At 29.7% G+C, this 15,276-nt stretch overlaps 1 protein-coding gene across 3 annotated transcripts in view; it reads right to left on the reverse strand.

The window, feature by feature from the left end:
• Window positions 1-15,276, reverse strand: part of LOC135132499 (2-iminobutanoate/2-iminopropanoate deaminase-like) — a 167,345-nt gene that overhangs the window by 97,715 nt on the left and 54,354 nt on the right. The window contains exon 2 of one of the 3 annotated variants that reach the window (XM_064060620.1): window positions 8,069-8,166. The exons of the other annotated variants lie outside the window; for them this stretch is intronic. The gene's annotated coding sequence lies outside the window, so the exon portion shown is untranslated. The remainder of the gene's footprint in view (window positions 1-8,068; window positions 8,167-15,276) is intronic. 3 annotated transcript variants of the gene reach the window in all.

A 15,276-nucleotide genomic window follows, 5' to 3' on the forward strand; every position in this document is an offset into this window, starting at 1 on the left:
TAAAAAAGTATGAATTAAACAAGTAAGAAGGAATTAACGTTTCACTTATTACAAACAAAAGTCTGGTTGTGCAGCAGAGGGGAATTTCTGAAAATACATACACAAAAAAAAAAAAAAAACAGTTACCTAATTTTTTCCTTATATGTACTATGTATACTATATGTACTACACTAATCGCTATCTATGTACATAGTTATATATACAGAGTGTTCCATTGTCTGGCGACCGAAAATTATGGAAAAAAAATACTGACGTGGTCTGACACAACTCCTTTAGTGCTACAAATCGTATTTCAAACGCAAATAATTTGCAAATTTAATCACCTGTATAAACTCAAAGACCAAAGTTGTAATACACACCTTGGTTTTTTTTTTGAAACACCCTATATATTTTTACACGTTTTGATTGACCTCTTTTCAAGCTTTACAACCACAGTTTATTTTTGAAATTACAATGCGACGTTGCCACGTTATTCCAATTTTCTTGAATTTTTTTGGGTTTAAAAAAAATCGCAAAAGGGTTATTTTTAAAATCCGTGTTACAATATTTAGTGAAGAGATATATAAAAGTAATAGTTTTTTTCAGAATCATACACTAAAATTATTTCAAATATACAGTGTTTATATATATATATATTTTTTTGTTAAAAATATCGACATATTAGGAGAATGACAACCTAAAATAGAGTAAAATTAATTAATGATGGAGAAACATTGCGATTTTTAAATATCGATATTTCATATTTTTCAAAAAGAACACCCTGTATTTTATTACTGCACCTTGCTGTTTTTATGAAGTATTTTTTATGTCTAAAGCTAATAGAGAAAGATGCAATGATAAAACAGAGTGTGTTCTATTTGAAAAAACTGAAATACCAATACTTTAAAATTGTAAAGTTTAGAATTTTTTTTATAAACACACAGTAGATTAAAATATGATTTACCTGACACTAAATCAACGGAATTTTAAAAATAAACTGTGGTTATAAAGCCTAGAAAGACGTTAATAAAAACGTAAAAATATATAGTTTTTCACTTAAAAAAACTCAGTTGTGTGATACACCTTATAAATAGAACACTGTGTATAGTTAAAAATTATTTTAGAGTATAGTCCTGAAAGAACCGTACAACTATGGTCTATAACTTTTTTCTATTTCTAATAATTAATGAGATATCGAGGATTACGCGCTTAGTGACTCACCCTGTACATTAAGGTAAACGTTTTGTGCAAAATTTCAAACCTTTATTTTCAAAATATGAGGATTTTTTCAATAAAAAAAACATTCTCTTTTTTTATTACGCATATAAATCGTCGAAAATAATATACAGGGTGAGTCACTAAACGCGCAGTCCGCCATATTTCATTAGTTATTGAAACTAAATAAAAAACCAGAGGACAGATTAGACGGTTCTTTAAGTATAATACATTAAAATTAGTGACAATTATACAGCGTGTTCTATTTTTAATGGAACAGCCTAAATTTATACATATTCTCATTGGCCTCAGAGGCTTTAAAACCGTGGTCTATTTTTGAAATTCCGATGCGACGTTGCCACGATATTCCAATTTCCTTGAAATCTCTTAGCAATGCAAAGGTTCGCAAAAAAATCGCAGTGGGGTTATTTTCAAAATATATATTCTAATATTTTGTAGAGATAAAGAAATTAAATTTAAAAAAATCATAAAATAAGTAATTTTTAAAGATCCATGTTTGATATTTTTCAAAGTGAACACCCTGTATTTTATTATTGTGTCTTATTATGTTTACATTAAGCATTTTGAGTGTAAAGCGAGATGGAGTAATGAAAAATATAGGGTGTCGTATATAAAAAAAACTGAAATAGTGATAGTTGAAAATTGTAAAGTTTCAGATTTTTTATAAACACTCCGTATATTTGAAATAACTTTAGTGTATGCTACTGAAAAACCTACAGGGTATTAATTATTACAGATGGAAAAAACAAAGACCAAAGTTGTACGGTGCCTTTGAGTAGTATATACACATTACAATTATTTTCGACTATACAGAGTGTTTTGTTTTGAAGCCCAAGTGCGCACCTCTTTTCGGGTGGGTGGGAGGAGCCACTTTGAATTTTTTTTAAGCGTAGTCTGCCACAGGAAATAAAATAAGCCAATAAATAAAAAAAAAAAAAAATGCAACAGTATAAAATTGAAAGTGGAAAATAAAAAAATTGTAAAATGAAATATGTGTTGGAAAATGGAAAATTGGAAAAACCCAAAAATTACATATAAATTGAAAAGCCGTGTAAAAAATTTTTAAATCAAAAACTGTAAAATTGAAAATAGAGAAAGTAAAAATCATATAGTTGTAAAATATAAAATTACAAAACTGAAAAACTGGAAAATCGAAAAATTGTAAAATCTATAAATTGAATAATCGAATACTAAGAAAATTAAAAGTCGGGTATTTGACAAATCGAATAAACCGAAAAATGTTAATATCGAAAAATCCTAAAATTGAACCATCGAAAAATTTCAAAATTTCAACGCTGAAAAAGTGAAAATCAAGAAATTGAAAAATGGAAGACATCATTAAAAATTAGACAATCGTGTGACAGAAAAATTGGAAAATTGTAAAATTAAAAATTAATTGAAAAAACCAAAAAAACAAAAACAGGAGAATTCTAAAAATCAAAAAATTACAAAATACATAAAAATTGAGAAAAATAAAAAAATCGCCAAATTGTGAATTTGAAAAACCGAAAAATCGATAAATAGTAAAATTGAAAAAACGAAAAATAAAAAATTGTGTAATCAAAAAATGGACAATAGGAAATTGAAAAGCGGAAAAATTAAAAAACAAAAAATTGTTAAATTCAGAATAATTAAAAATCGGAAGTCAAAAAAATGCAAAATTATAAAACTGAAAAAGTAAAAAATCGAAAAATTGGAAAACTGAAAACTGGGAAAACGAAAAATTAAAAAAATGTATAAAAAAATTATTCAAAAACTGTAAAATTGAAATTCGAGATGTTAATAATCTTATTGGTAAAATAAAAAAAAAATGCTGAATTATAAAACTGAAAAACTGGGAAAAAATCGAATATTGAAAAGCGGAAAAATGAAAAATTGTATAAAAAATAAAATCAAATATTGAAAAATTAAAAGTTGATAAATTGAAAAATTAAAAATCGGGTAGGTATTAGAGAAATCTAAAAATTTAAACATCTGCAACAGTGAAAAACTGAAACTTGAAAAATTGAAAATTGAAAAAAATAATTAGACAATGGTCAAATTGAAAAATTGAAAATTGAAAAAATTAGACAATAGTTAAATTGAAAAATTGTAAAATTGTACAGTTTAAAAGTTGAAAAATCCAAAAAATTAAAAACCGGATAATTGTAAAATCAAAAAATTGCAAAATAGTAGGTAAACTTGAAGATTTGTATAATCGAAAAATAGATACATTTTGAAACTGAAAAATTGTATACCCAATTGAAAAATCCAAAAAATGCAAAATTATAAAATAGTACAATTGAAAAATCCAAAAATTGTAAAATCGAAAAATTGGACAACGGCATATTGAAAAACGAAAAATTGAAAAATCGAAAAATTGCAAAAATTGTAGAATTGAAAAGCCGAAAATTTGGAAAATGAAATATTGAAAATTTGAGAAATTGCAATCAAAAACTGTAAAATCGAAATATTGAAAAAGTGGAAATTTTTCGTTGCTTCAATTTTTTGTTTTTTGATTTCTTACTCTTTCAATTTATCGGTTTTGCAATTTTTGGATCAAATTTTTCGTTTTTTCAATTTCTTTCTGTTTGTTGTCTTTTCGGTTTTTCGTCTTCAATTTTCCGATTTATAATTTTTCGACTTATCAGTTTTTACATATACCTAATTTTTCATTTCTTCAATTTTCTGATTCTACAATTTTTCGATTTTTCTATTTTGTGATATATATTGTTTCATTTCTTCAGTTTCTCGTTTCTTCAATTTTCATTTTTCGTTTCTTCAATTTTACAATTTTTAGGTTTTCATTTTTCGATTTTTCAAAAAAATGTTAAATTGTACAATTTAAAAATCGAAAAATTGAAAAATTAAAAATTGGCTAATTGAAAATTCGCCAAATGGCAAAATTTAAAAATTGAAAAGTGAAAAATCGAAAAATCCAAAATCGTAAGTTTAATAAACTGGAAAATCGAAAATTGAAAAATCGAAAATTTGGAAAACGGAAAATTGAAAAACGAAAAAAATATATATAATTGCTTATAATGCCACTTTGAAGTTTTATTATAAGCATAGATTCGGCCACTCGACAAACTTTGAAGTTTTTTAATGAGATACGACCACTTGCCATAGAGTTCAATTTTCATCTCCCTATAACTAAAATAAGCCAATGAAATGTAGACGCAGGTGGGTGGGATTAATTCTACCTTTTAGTCTATTTTACTTTGCTTGTGAATAGAAAATCCACCTTTCATCTCACAGCCAATAAAATAAGTGATTAATTTCATTGGTTCTTAATTAAAGACGAATCTCATCTCGGCAAACATGACATTCTAGAACAGGTAACCCTGAAATTTTATCAAAGTTATTAAAATTTACCGAAAACGTCCACATTTAAACAAAAAGACTTTCAAAAGAGAAATAAATACTTAATAAAAGTTATAAATTCAGAATATTTAAACTTAGGGCCAACACAATAAAATAAAAATTCAAATTTCAGATTTTCTATAAACATCCCGTATATTTGAAATAACTTTAGTGTATGCTACTGAAAAACCTACAGGGTATTAATTATTACAAATGGAAAAAACAAAGACCAAAGTTGTACGGTGCCTTTGAGTAGTACATACACATTACAATTATTTGCGACTATACAGAGTGTTTTGTTTTCAAGCCCAAGTGCGCACCTCTTTTTTCAATAGAAGATCCTATATATTTTTACATATTCTCATCAACATGTTTCTAAGCTTTCTAAGCGCAGTTTATTTTTGAAATTCCAATGCGACGTTGACACGTTTTACCAGAATTTTTAACCTTTTCAGCAATACAAGGGTTAAAAAAAAATCAGAATGAGGTTAATTTTAAGATTTCTGTTCCCATATTTTATAGAATTTTATAGAAAAAAATTTAAATATATATAGGGTTCACAAAAAAATATACATTTAACAATTTTATAATATCGACATTTCGTTTTTCTTTAATACAGCACCATGCATTTAATTAGTGTATCTTATTCTGTTTCTTGTTCTCTAAATTAAATACAGGGTGTTCTATTTGAAAAAAATTAAATATCGATATTTGAAAATTGTAAACTAGATTTTTTTACAAAAACACACAAAAGATTAAAATATGATTTGCATGACACTAAATCAACGGAATTTCAAAAATAAACTGCAGGTATAAAACCTAGAAAGAGGGTAATCAAAACGTAAAAAATATATAGGGTTTTTCAGTTAAAAAAAACTAAGTTGTGTTAGTCCTAAAAACAGAATACACTTCAAAATAATTTCAGGATATGGTCCTCAAAGAACCGTTCAACTTGGCCTATAACTTTTTTCTATTTCTAATAATTAATCAGATATCGAAGATTGTGCGCTTAGTGACTCACCCTGTATATTGTACAAAATTTCAAACCTCTATTTTTCAAAATATGACGATTTTTTTTCAATCAAAATACAACCGTCTTTTTTCATGAAGCATCTAAATCGTCGAAAATAATATATAGAGTGAGTCACTAAACGCGCATTCCTCCATATCTCATTAGTTACTGAAAATAAAAAAAAATCTGAGGACACAGTTTGACCGTTCTTTAAGCATCGAACATTGAAATTAGTGACGACTATACAGAGTGTTCTGTTTTTAAGGACTAACAAAATAGTTTTTTTTAATGGAACAACCTATATATTTTTTCATATTCTCATTGGCCTTAAAACCATGGTCTAATTTTGACCTTCCGATGCAACGTTGCCACGTTATTCCAATTTCCTTGAAATCTTCTAGCAATACAAAGCTTCGCAAAAAAATCGCAGTGGGGTTACTTTCAAAATATGTGTTATAATATTTTGTAGAGAGACAGAGAAAAGTACCGGATTTACTACGGTGCAAATTAAATTGCGTCTCAATCTACAGTGTCTAACTGTCTATAAAAAAATTCTAAAATATTGCAATTTTTAAATATCGATAGTTCATATTTTTCGAAGTGAATACCTGTATTTTTTTACTGCACCTTACTCTGTTTATTATTAAGAATTTTTTATATAGGGTACGATAGAGTAATAAAATACAGAGTGTTCCATTTGAAAAAACTGAAATAATGATAATTGAAAATTGAAATGTTTCCGATTTTTTATAAACACTCTATATAATAAAATTTAATTTAATTGATACCGCAACAAATGTTTAATCTCCATAAAATATTGTAACATAACCTAAAAAAATCAAGAAAACTGAAATAACGTGGCAACGTTGCATTCAAATTTCAAAAATAAACTATGTGTTTCCCTAAAACTAAAATCTTGTGTTCATAAAAAATATACAGTTTACAATTTTCGTTATTTTAAATGGAACACCATGTATTCAATTAATGCACATTATTCTGTTTTTGTTCTCTAAAAAAATACAGGGTGTTCTTTGAAAAAATGAAATATCGATAATTGAAAATTGCAATAATTTAATTTTATATAAACACTCTTATAGAATTTGGAAAGTAAACAATGGTTATAAAGCGTGAGAAAATGTGAATCAGAATACATATATAACAATACATAGGTTACCCTATTTGAAAAACTAAGCTGTATGTTACGTCTTAAAAACACAACACAATACACTCCACATGACTACTTCTATATGACTCACTCTGTAGAGGTACTCGAGAATGTGCCCTTAAGGGTATTAGCTACTTTCCGGTTAGTCTGTATAATGTACAAACACAATAGTGTTGGTATTTTACCAAAATAAATACTTTTTAAACATCTTTATACACATATTAGGATTCGGAACAAAACTGGCCTAGTGCCAAAATGTTTAATCTTCAAACCGCACGAACAATTGCTTGTCAATAAATCAATGAAACGTTCCTCAGGTACACTCTCCAAGAATAAATATGCGACATCGGGTTAAAAATGGCCCATACAGGTCCTCTTCGTCCGCAGAGGGGACTCGCTACAAATCGCAGGTGACCCCTCGTCTTTCCGATTTGATAAATTTCGCCGGTTGTTAAGGCGGCTGAGTCATTTGTTATCAGTCATGTGATACGCCAGCTTTGTTTATTTTAACAACAAATAGGTGCTATGTCGTTCGGCCTCCCACAGAACAATAATCGTAACCCGGCGATAAATTTTACAGTGTTTAAATTCGCGATGATGGCCCATAAGGAGGGAAGCAAATGAACACATTGAGGCAGAATCAATAACAGCTGTTAGATACAGGCCATGCGCAAACGGCCTGACCTTGGCCTTGGCAGCGAACGAATTTTTTGTTAATTATTATGTAAGCGATGATTTCAACAATCAACAACGCTACCTAATAACAAGAGCTTTAGGTGGGCCGCATTTGGAAAGAGCCAATGACAAAAGGGTCAAACGTGGAGTAAAAGTGCCCGATTCGTCACTCGAAGACAGGATTGGACCTGTTTCTTTGTAACGGTTGTGGGATGGAAGGGCACATGCACCTGTGGAAAGGGACAAAGGAAGGTGCTTGGGGAACACCACAGGTACCATACACATGGGCGGAAAAATTCGGGCTGCACGTCTGGGTAAACAGTTACACTTTTGATTGAAGTAATGGCAGGCAATTAGTGCAAAAGTGGATGTTGTAGTACAATAGATACATTAACGAAATTTAATTGTCCGAAAAATACAGTAAGTTGTTGGGTGTTCTGCGGAGCGAAACATTCGGAACCTTGAAAATGGAAGTCAAGGTGGAGAGTATTTACATTTTAGATTAGATTATTGATGGTTGGAGCTTGGCAGGGGCAGGCGGGAGAGCAAAAAACTAAATGAAAAGATAAATGGTTTAAAAAACGGTGATAGTGTCAGAATTACATGATTTAACATATTTACATTTCTAATCATTAGGTAATTAAAATTTTTACACTTACAGACTTTTCAAGGTTTCTGCTCTATTATTAGCCGCTACTATTACTTTTCAAACTTTCAAAAACGCCCTTTTGATTTTTCAAATTCGAAACGTCTAAACCTGAAATCAAAATAAGTATTATGCACAAAGCGGTCCCAAATTTTTGGTGCCAAGGTTTTTAAAATCACATCTACTCAGTCAGGTTTATTTATGTTCTAAATTCGGACACAAATCCTAAAATCCTGAAACAGCTTTTTTCCACGAGAGTGAGATAAATTCCGTTTATAGCACTCTTTTTATTTAAGTGATGATTTAATTATCAACTAGTGTGCTAATATTAGATTGTTTATTGTGGATTTTCTACACAAATAACACATTCTGCATGTATTTTAATTTATTTGAGGGAAATCTGACGTCGTAGATAAAATTTTGTATGTTGCATGTGAGCTGCACTTTATTATCGATCTCCTGGTCAAATGACTCGTTGCAAGCAAAGTTCACACTCGTATGGTAACAAGGTGTTTATCGCACTTGTACCGTAAAAAATATCGGTGACAGTGGGATAAACCTGAAGTTGTCCTATTTATTAGAGTGAGGTAATAACTCGTTTGTGTTAATATAATTCTTGATTGTTTAAGTTCGTTTTAAACAATTGTGAAGGCGTAGATAAATTTTTTACGCTACACGTGAAGAAACTTCACACTTGTGTGGTAATATGGTAATGATGCTTTTATGCCACTAGTAACGTAAATAATTGCTATTTTAAGGAGAATTTCGTATTTCGGCTCCAAATTTGTACACACTGAAAAGACTGGGATATCAATGTTTTCAAAAATTAAAAAATTGGTCTAAAGAGTTTAGACAGTACTTCCCTCGCTGTCGGAAACTTGACGACTGCATGCCTATTGTGTTTTTTTTCTCATTACATTTTTGTAGTGGGAATTTAAAAAAAAATTGCGATGACGTCATCAACATTTTTGCAAGGACACGTATATCAGTTGGGATAGATGTAGTGTAATACTAAGAATAAAATTATTATATTCTCAAATTTTCGGGAAAATGAATTGGGTCGTTTGAATATTGATTTGTAATAATCAATAAAATAACGAAACAATTTACTCACGTATACCTACGTATCAGAGGCAACTGAAAATCGTGTATGTATAAACATTGTTAATTTAAGATGACAGGCGTAACAGCATACGTGAGAGCCAAACACAGAAACTGTAAACAAAACGACCGTCGGTTTTATTGCTTCGACTTCCGCTTATTATATAAAACATTGGGTTTTATTTTAATTCTTGACGGTGAAATTCACAATTGGTTGATTATAAACATGTCTATTTCACATTCGCGGAATCAAGTGAACGCATAAAACAAATGCAGGTCTGTAATGTTAAAGTCGATGTAAATAAGCGTGCTACCCTATGTTTCAACCGAGTTTTTCCTTTAACAAATTTTGTGTCTACCAAATTTGGTTGGTTGGGGTGTAATACTAATAATAAGTGTTGCCTTTAATTTAATCAATAAAATAAATTGACTTCATTAATTTTTTTGAACCACCTCTTAAGAAAATCTAAAAAATATGAATGGAATGATAAATCACAAGTACAAACTCATCATATTTTTTGCATTTTAGATAGGATTTATTCAGCAAAATTTAAGGGTGACGTCATCAATTTTTTTAGGAGGGATGAACAAATACATTTTGAACAAAAGTTTACCATGCTTATAATAACTTTAAAATATTCCCAAGATTTCAAAGCATTCGGTTTTGTAATTCCTGATTAAATCGATAAAATAAATTCACGCCTTCATTAATTTTTTTGAGTCACCCTGCATATGCAAATCCAAAAATATGAATGGAATGATAAATCACAAGTACAGACTCATCATATTTTGTACATTTTAGATACAATTTATTCGGCAAACTTTTGAGCTGACGTCATCAGTTTTTTGTAGAAGATAACCAAATATATTTTGACTAAAAATTTATTATGCTCTTTATAACCTTAAAACATCTGCAAGATTTCAAAGCATTCGGTTTTGTAGTTCCTGATTAAATCAATAAAATAAATTTACGCATTCATTAATTTTTTTGAGTCACTCTGTATACGCAAATCCAAAAAATATGAATGGAGTGATAAATGACAAGTACAGGCTCATCATATTTTGTACATTTTAGATATGATTTATTCGGCAAACTTTCGAGCTGACGTCATCAAGTTTTTGGAGGGGATAAGCAAATATATTTTGACTAAACATTTATTATGCTCTTTATGACCTTAAAACATCTGCAAGATTTCAGAGCATTCGGTTTTGTAGTTCCTGATTAAATCAATAAAATATATTTACGCATTCATTAATTTTTTTGAGTCACCCTGTATATGCAAATCCAAAAAATATTAATGGAGTGATAGTTCACAAGTACAGACTCATCATATTTTGTACATTTTAGATATGATTTATTCCACAAACTTTTGAGCTGACGTCATCAAGTTTTTGGAGGGGATAAGCAAATATTTTTTGACTAAAGATTTATGATGCTCTTTATAGCCTTAAAACATCTGCAACATTTCAAAGCATTCTGGTTAGCAGATTAAAAATTAAATTTCAAAATGTTGTTTTATAATTTTGATTTTTTTTCCAAAAATCTGGACGTTTCGAGTGAAAAGTCGATTCAGAGTTGTAAACTACATGTGTAGGACTATGTTATTTTATACAATTGAAAACCCATTTACTATGTACAATTTTGAAGTGACGTCATCGCTTTAGTGGTGGGGATGATTCGACAAATTTTGGTTAGCGTTTTACCATCTACATGATATTCTTAATATAAGTACAAAATTTCACAACAATCGGTCGAGTACTTTCGGAGATTATCTGTCTAATAAAAATCCGTGACAACAGACGGACAGACGGACAGACGGACAGACGGACAGACGGACGGACAGACGGACAGACGGACAGACGGACAGACAGACGGAAATGGGAGACCTATTTCTTCGTCTTCTAGGGGTCATGAAAGATCGAGAAAACGTAAAAGTAGAGAGTCGGCCGACGGACTCGATTACAATACTTCCTTTGCTTACGCTCGGGAAGTAAAATTGTAAAAAATTAAGTATATATTGCTTCAATATTTTTTTTTAAGATTTTGAATTTATTAATTGGAAACTGGTTTTTCCAATTAACCTATTAACCTAAAAGAGCGATTTCAATTGTAAATTACTAATATTTTTTATGGCAAAGTTCACTGCTTCAAAACTATAACTATACCCAAATTCTGAGGAAAAATTCATGAAAATCAAATTTTTTCAGATTTTATTTAATAGTGAGATTTTAAAAAATAATTTTAGTTTTGAACTTTTTGCATCTAATGTTTTTTAAAAATATATACTTCCAGTCCTGAAATAATGAACAAATAATTTGTTGCGGATTTATTTAGGATGACAACAACGAAATTTAGGAAACTCATCAGGGCGAAACTCAAATGGAACCTAAAAAGCATATTATAATAGCAAATTATTAACCTTTTTGAGGAAATCAATGGAAGTTCACTGTTTCAAAACTAGAACTATATTTCTAATTTCAATAACCAGAAGACATAAGAATAAAAATTGGTCGAAAGTTATTTCGATTGAACTTTTTCGCACCTATAGCAGAATGAATCATATCCAACATTTTGTTCAAATTAAATTCCAGTCTGTCCAAATTCTGATTTTTTTTTTTTTGGAAAAATCGAACTTTCATTGTAGCAAAAATTCATGAAAATATTAAAGTTTTCTAGGTTTTGTTTAAAGTAAGAGAAAAAAAATTTCTATAAAATATTGCAAGATTTTTGATTTTTATTTCTAACAATCTAGAAATTTCGAAAAACGGGCAAATAAATTTTTTTAAACACTTTGAATCGAAATTCTAAATCAAGGTTATTATCTTTTTGGTAGTTAGTCCTTTAAATGAGAAGGGCGTGGTTGGGGGGGTTAGAACTTGCTAAAATATAACTAATTTTGGCAAATCACATACCCTTAAAGAAAAAAGAGGGTGGGTGGGCGGGGTTTGTACCTTCTAAGATAAGACTGATTTTGGCAGATGACACTTTTAAGAAAATAGAGGGCGGGTGGGTGGGGCTACTACTTGCTAAGATAAAATTAAACAATATTAAGAGTGGTCACTGAAATGAAGAGGAGGGGCATGGGCGGGGCTATTGCTTACTTATCAAAGACTCTTAAGAAGAAGTTAAACCTGGCCCCACCCACCCACCCGTTCTCATTTTTTCTTCGAAAATAAGAATATACTTTAAAATAAATGGTGTACGAAAAAATTACGGTTAGCCTTTTTTTTTTTAACAGCCCCACTCCCATTCTACTGAAGAATATATAATTAACCCCACCCACCCGCCGGACAAGCAATATTCCAATTCTTGACTTATACACGAAGTAAAAATTGGCAAATTTTAAAAATAAAAAAAAACATTCTACAATACAAAAGTTTTGAAGTTTCATCAATTTTTTTTTAAATGTTTTAGTCAGAATAAAATAATAAAAAATATTTGTGTACAGTCCAAGTACTGCAGGACTGGGCTCTATTCCTACAATCTAGAAATATCGAAAAAACAGTTTCAAATTTTTTTACAACACTTTTCTGAATATAAGTTTTAAATTGAAGATATCGTCTTTTTGGTAAAAACTCCAGGCGGATTCATAAATCGCAAGTACAGAAGTGTATCATTTTATTAAATCTAAATGGCATTTAACTTGCAAAATTTTAAAGTGACGTCACCGAAATGTTGGTGAGGCTGATTAGACAAATTTTAGTTAGGGTTTGACCATCTACCGGATATTTCTAAAATACATCTAAAATTTGACAACAATGAGTCCAGTAGTTTGAAAATTAATTGTCTAAGATATGTAAATCGACATATTCAATAGCAAATTATTAATCTTTTTGAGGAAATCAATGGAACCAAGTTCACTGTTTCAAAACTAGAACTATACTTCTAATTTCAACAACCAGAAGGTATAAAATTTTTAGTTTTAAACATTTTCAATCCAATGATTTTTGAAGATATGTACTGCCGGTCCTGAAATAATGAACGCCACCCAAATAATTTGTTGCGGATTTGTTTAGGAACTAAAGATGACAACAACGAAATTTAGGGCGAAACTCAGAAGGAATCTAAAAACGTATTACAATAGAAAATTATTAACCTTTTTAAGGAAATCAATGGAACAAAGTTCACTGTTTCAAAAATGCAACTATACCTCTAATTTCAATAACCAGAAGACATAAAAATAAAAAACGAAAGTTGTTTCGATAGAACATTTTCCAAATTCTGATTTTTTTTGGAAAAATCGAACTTTCATTGCAGCAAAAATTAATGAAAATATTAAAGTTTTCTAGGTTTTGTTTAAAATAACAAAAAAAATTTCTAGCCAGCCCAAATATTGCAAGATTTTTGATTTTTATTTCTAACAATCTAGAAATTTCGAAAAACGGGCAAAAAATTTTTTTTAAACACTTGAATGGAAGTTCTAAATCAAGATTATTATCTTTTTGGTAGTTAGTCTTTGAATGACAAGAGCGTGGGTAGGGGGGCGGGGTTAGTATTTGCTAAAATAAAACTGATTTTGGCAAATGACATACCTTTAAAGAAAAGAGTGGGTGGGTGGGTGGGGCTACTACTTGCGAAGATAGGAGTAAACCATATTAAGGGTAGTCACTAAAATAAAGAGGAGGCGCATGGGCGGGGCTATTGCTTGGTTATCAAAGTCTCCATAGGAAAAAGTTAACCTGGCCCCGCCCACCCACCCGTTCTCATATTTTCTTCGAAAATAAGAAATACAGTTTAAAGTAAATGGTGTAACAAAAAATTACGGTTAGCGTTTTTTTTTTCTTTTAACAGCCCCACTTCCATTCTACTGAAGAACATATAATTAACCCCACCCAAAATCTGGATGCCTAGGATAAAAACTCAGGCGGATTCATAAACCACAAGTACAGGAGAATGTTATTTTATCAAATTTAAATGGTATTTACCGCGCAAATTTTTAAGGTGACGTCATCAAATTGTTGGTAAGGTTGATCAGACAAATTTAAGTTAGCACTTGAGTGGTAGTAGTTATAGTTAGAAAATTATCTGGCTAATATAAATCCAACACGGACGATATACAGACGGAAATGAGAGACCTATTTTTTCGTACTGCAGAGGTAATGAAACGTCAAGAAAAGGAGAGTAGAGGTTTGCCGGATGAGCAATATTTTAATTCCTGGCTTACGTTCACGAAGTAAAAATTGACAAATTTTAAAAATTAAAAAAAATCTAAAATACAAAAATTTTGTAGTTTTATCAAATTTTGTTTAAACGTTTTAGTCAGAATAAAGTAAAAAATGTTTGCGTACACTCCAAGTACTGCAGGACTTGGGTTTTATTCCTACAATCTAAAAATATCGAAAAAACAGTTTTAATTGTTTTTAAACCACTTTTCTGAATCCAAGTTGTAAATCGAAAATATCATCTTTTTGGTAAAAACTCCAGGCGGATTCATAAACCACAAGTACAGAAATATGTTATTTTATTAAATCTAAATGGTATTTACTTTGTTTTCAGTTGAAAATTAATTGTCCAAAATATGTAAATCGACATATTCAATACCCAATTATTAATCTTTTTGAGGAAATCAATGGAACCAAGTTCACTGTTTCAAAACTGGAACTATACCTCTAATTTGAATAACCAGAAGATTATAAACTGTTGTTACAATGTAAAACCGCTTGAGATTTCGACTGTTTTTATCAAATTTCAGATCTTTGTTTGTCCAATTTGATTCAAGCCTAATTCCGGTCTTCCCAAATTCTGCAAAATTTTTTAGTTGCATCAAAAGTTCACGAAAATATTAAATGTTTCTAGATTTTATTTAATTGTGCGATTTTTAAAAATCATTTTAGTGTTAAACTTTTTAAATCTAGTGGTCTTTAAAGATATATACTTCTGGTCCTGAAATAATGAACAATACCCAAATAATTTGTTGATGATGTATTTAGGAACCGAAGATGATATTGAAATTTATGAAACTCATCAGAACATTTTCGACAAAAAACATATCACTATTATTAACATATTTAGGAAGTCAGTGGAACAAAGTTCACTGTTTCAGAACTAGAACTATATCGTTAATTTCACCAAAAAGCTCTCTAGGTTTGTTTAAATTCTAGACTTTGATAAAGAAATAT

Source organism: Zophobas morio, unplaced genomic scaffold (genome assembly GCF_036711695.1).
Source record: "Zophobas morio isolate AGI-343-1 ecotype UQ-CSIRO unplaced genomic scaffold, CSIRO_AGI_Zmor_V1 ptg000021l, whole genome shotgun sequence".
Lineage (NCBI taxonomy): Eukaryota > Metazoa > Arthropoda > Insecta > Coleoptera > Tenebrionidae > Zophobas > Zophobas morio.